Genomic DNA, 5000 nt, shown 5'->3' with positions numbered 1-5000 from the left:
GTTCATGGGGAACAATTGCAAGCCCCAATCCCTAGCACGAAGGAGGTTCAGCGGGTTACCCCGACCTTTCGGCCTAGGAAGACACGCTGATTCCTTCAGTGTAGCGCGCGTGCGGCCCAGAACATCTAAGGGCATCACAGACCTGTTATTGCTCAATCTCGTGCGGCTAGAAGCCGCCTGTCCCTCTAAGAAGAAAAGTAATCGCTGACAGCACGAAGGATGTCACGCGACTAGTTAGCAGGCTAGAGTCTCGTTCGTTATCGGAATTAACCAGACAAATCGCTCCACCAACTAAGAACGGCCATGCACCACCACCCACCGAATCAAGAAAGAGCTATCAATCTGTCAATCCTTCCGGTGTCCGGGCCTGGTGAGGTTTCCCGTGTTGAGTCAAATTAAGCCGCAGGCTCCACTCCTGGTGGTGCCCTTCCGTCAATTCCTTTAAGTTTCAGCTTTGCAACCATACTTCCCCCGGAACCCAAAAGCTTTGGTTTCCCGGAGGCTGCCCGCCGAGTCATCGGAGGAACTGCGGCGGATCGCTGGCTGGCATCGTTTATGGTTAGAACTAGGGCGGTATCTGATCGCCTTCGAACCTCTAACTTTCGTTCTTGATTAATGAAAACATACTTGGCAAATGCTTTCGCTTCTGTTCGTCTTGCGACGATCCAAGAATTTCACCTCTAACGTCGCAATACGAATGCCCCCGCCTGTCCCTATTAATCATTACCTCGGGTTCCGAAAACCAACAAAATAGAACCGAGGTCCTATTCCATTATTCCATGCACACAGTATTCAGGCGGGCTTGCCTGCTTTAAGCACTCTAATTTGTTCAAAGTAAACGTGCCGGCCCACCGAGACACTCAATAAAGAGCACCCTGGTAGGATTTCAACGGGGTCCGCCTCGGGACGCACGAGCACGCACGGGGCGGTCGCACGCCTTCGGCTCGCCCCACCGGCAGGACGTCCCACGATACATGCCAGTTAAACACCGACGGGCGGTGAACCAACAGCGTGGGACACAAATCCAACTACGAGCTTTTTAACCGCAACAACTTTAATATACGCTATTGGAGCTGGAATTACCGCGGCTGCTGGCACCAGACTTGCCCTCCAATAGATACTCGTTAAAGGATTTAAAGTGTACTCATTCCGATTACGGGGCCTCGGATGAGTCCCGTATCGTTATTTTTCGTCACTACCTCCCCGTGCCGGGAGTGGGTAATTTGCGCGCCTGCTGCCTTCCTTGGATGTGGTAGCCGTTTCTCAGGCTCCCTCTCCGGAATCGAACCCTGATTCCCCGTTACCCGTTACAACCATGGTAGGCGCAGAACCTACCATCGACAGTTGATAAGGCAGACATTTGAAAGATGCGTCGCCGGTACGAGGACCGTGCGATCAGCCCAAAGTTATTCAGAGTCACCAAGGCAAACGGACCGGACGAGCCGACCGATTGGTTTTGATCTAATAAAAGCGTCCCTTCCATCTCTGGTCGGGACTCTGTTTGCATGTATTAGCTCTAGAATTACCACAGTTATCCAAGTAACGTGGGTACGATCTAAGGAACCATAACTGATTTAATGAGCCATTCGCGGTTTCACCTTAATGCGGCTTGTACTGAGACATGCATGGCTTAATCTTTGAGACAAGCATATGACTACTGGCAGGATCAACCAGGGAGCTGCGTCAACTAGAGCTGAGCAGCCGGCCGCCCGGGAGTGTGTCCCGGGGGCCCGCGCGAACACGCAAGCGTCCGCTCAATCATTCTGCAAACAGGAGGAGGCTGAGCTCCCCTGCACAATACACCTCGAAACCCTCTCAGGTCCCGGCGGCGCGCAGCGCCGTCCCAAGTACTTGGTCGGGTTCGAGAGAGGCGCAATCGCCCGGAGTTAGGCGAGTAGACGCTTTCGGTGCGACCACCCGTGCTCCCAACTGAGCTTGCCGCTGCCGACAGAGGCCCGGGAGCGTGCTGTCGTGGCATTGCCGGCGGGAGACAACACGCGCCACCTACGGTGACCGGCAGCTCCAACGCCAGCGCCACAGAAGGACAAAAGCCCCACTTGGGTGCCGAAGCGAACTCTCCCAGCACAGCGCACGCGCCAACACATCCGCACAGCTGCGATACAAACCACCAGCGAGAACCGCTGGGGCGACCGAGCAGCAGACGGCGTCGCGGCGCCGAGCGCCGGGCGGCAGCGCATCCTCAACGCACACAGTCCTCAATCGGACCAGCACACTGAAGATGTCCACCGCGCTTCGCACCGGGCCCGCGAGGACCTACTTTGGCCGCACGGCGCCGCGCGCAGGGTGCGCCGGCGCGCAGCTGCGACGCCTGCCGCGTCCGTCGGCCGGCGCGCCTGCCACTGGCCGCCCCCACCAGCCGGCTGTAGCGCGTGCGCCCACGCACCGCGCGGCCAGCACGCCGGGAGGCGCCCCCTCACCGGCCGGGGACGGTCCCACCCAGCCACCGCCGCGTATCGCTTCACACCCAGATGCCGTTCAGTTTCGTCGGCATGGTGGGTATCGCTGGAACAACCGGTTAGTACCTCAACCTATCGTCGCCATCACCGATTCACCCCTAGCGAGAACAACCGCACCACAACAGGTTACCATTTGTTCATTTGCGTAACTTCACCAGAAAACGCAGGCGTCCATCGCCATTTGCAACTTCCACGATTATTGCATGCCTGTGTCAGGTGTCACGCCACACTACGTCTGCCCACATACACGCAACAAAATGTGCACGCCTAGACAATACGTGGAAGGTGGCCCCCGTACGTATGCGATGTCCATTGCTCGAACGACTGTCAACCGGCCTCTGTAGCATGTCGCAGATATGGAACGCGGTGCACCATGCCATCACGGTGTGTGAGGAGAGACGACTAGGTCCGAATACATCAACAGACAGCTCATGCTGATCGCCATCCACGGCGTCCGTTCCTCCCACACGTCTCTATGGCGTACCACACTGCAATCCAGCTCTCATAGGGAGACGACACGTAGCTGCGTGCACAATATTTGCACTGTATGGTCCGCCGTTTTTGGGCGCAGTCGTTGTACGGTCACACATGTGCCACGATGTATCATTCAGTACATAAGGACGAATGTGCAGTACAGATTGTGGTTTACGCGTACGACATTAGCGGACAGTTGACACAGGCCGCACCACAACGTAGCCTGAGTACGTCGCATGCGGAGGGCATTGAACATGCAAAGTTCTCACCAACCAGCTTGCGAAGGCAGGGGGCAAGGTGGGGACGTGGGGAGGGGCGGCATGTACGTCCTGCTGCCATCCACATTACAGTGTACAGCAGGAGCATGTGGAAAGTGAGCAAGACTTGCAAGGTGTTTAACATGAAGCGATACACAGGGGAGCGGGGAGTGCGAGTAGCGAACTATATTGCGAGGGTTGCGGGTGGGCAACACTACACTAATTGAACGAGTCGTATAACAATTACAGAGCAGGTTTAGGCGACAACGTGGGTTACGTTAGGCGACAACGTGGGTTAGGTTAAGGCACGACGTGGGTTAGGTTAAGGCACGACATGGGTTAGGTTAAGGCACAACATGGGTTAGGTTAAGGCACAACATGGGTTAGGTTAAGGCACAACATGGGTTAGGTTAAGGCACAACATGGGTTAGGTTAAGGCACAACATGGGTTAGGTTAAGGCACAACATGGGTTAGGTTAAGGCACAACATGGGTTAGGTTAAGGCACAACATGGGTTAGGTTAAGGCACAACATGGGTTAGGTTAAGGCACAACATGGGTTAGGTTAAGGCACAACATGGGTTAGGTTAAGGCACAACATGGGTTAGGTTAAGGCACAACATGGGTTAGGTTAAGGCACAACATAGGTTAGGTTAAGGCACAACATAGGTTAGGTTAAGGCACAACATAGGTTAGGTTAAGGCACAACATGGGTTAGGTTAAGGCACAACATGGGTTAGGTTAAGGCACAACATGGGTTAGGTTAAGGCACAACATGGGTTAGGTTAAGGCACAACATGGGTTAGGTTAAGGCACAACATGGGTTAGGTTAAGGCACAACATGGGTTAGGTTAAGGCACAACATGGGTTAGGTTAAGGCACAACATGGGTTAGGTTAAGGCACAACATGGGTTAGGTTAAGGCACAACATGGGTTAGGTTAAGGCACAACATGGGTTAGGTTAAGGCACAACATGGGTTAGGTTAAGGCACAACATGGGTTAGGTTAAGGCACAACATGGGTTAGGTTAAGGCACAACATGGGTTAGGTTAAGGCACAACATGGGTTAGGTTAAGGCACAACATGGGTTAGGTTAAGGCACAACATGGGTTAGGTTAAGGCACAACATGGGTTAGGTTAAGGCACAACATGGGTTAGGTTAAGGCACAACATGGGTTAGGTTAAGGCACAACATGGGTTAGGTTAAGGCACAACATGGGTTAGGTTAAGGCACAACATGGGTTAGGTTAAGGCACAACATGGGTTAGGTTAAGGCACAACATGGGTTAGGTTAAGGCACAACATAGGTTAGGTTAAGGCACAACATAGGTTAGGTTAAGGCACAACATAGGTTAGGTTAAGGCACAACATAGGTTAGGTTAAGGCACAACATAGGTTAGGTTAAGGCACAACATAGGTTAGGTTAAGGCACAACATAGGTTAGGTTAAGGCACAACATAGGTTAGGTTAAGGTACAACATAGGTTAGGTTAAGGTACAACATAGGTTAGGTTAAGGTACAACATAGGTTAGGTTAAGGTACAACATAGGTTAGGTTAGGTTAGGTTACACGTTGTTGTAAGGAAAGGTGTAGGGGGGGGCGGGGGCGGCAGGTTCGTTGATAGTGATTATAGTAAGTGAATGCTTGTGACATGATCAGATTTGTCACGTCAGGATGCACCTTTGGCTTATTAGAGGCGGCGCTCCAATTCTATGCTTGTGTCAGACCTGTGTCTTTGACTCATGTCATTGTTTGTGCGCTGTGACAGGAGGTACTATTGTGATGTTGGGTGC

General features: G+C 53.0%; 1 non-coding gene across 1 annotated transcript in view; it reads right to left on the bottom strand.

The window, feature by feature from the left end:
- Window positions 1-1677, bottom strand: part of LOC124774689 — a 1909-nt gene extending 232 nt beyond the window's left edge. Inside the window, exon 1 of the ribosomal RNA XR_007015437.1 lies at window positions 1-1677. This exon is cut by the window's left edge and continues 232 nt beyond it. This is a non-coding gene — a ribosomal RNA (small subunit ribosomal RNA).
- Between the last annotated feature and the right edge of the window lie 3323 nt (window positions 1678-5000).

This window comes from Schistocerca piceifrons, unplaced genomic scaffold (genome assembly GCF_021461385.2).
Source record: "Schistocerca piceifrons isolate TAMUIC-IGC-003096 unplaced genomic scaffold, iqSchPice1.1 HiC_scaffold_968, whole genome shotgun sequence".
NCBI lineage: Eukaryota > Metazoa > Arthropoda > Insecta > Orthoptera > Acrididae > Schistocerca > Schistocerca piceifrons.
This window is presented reverse-complemented; position numbering and strand designations above follow the sequence as displayed.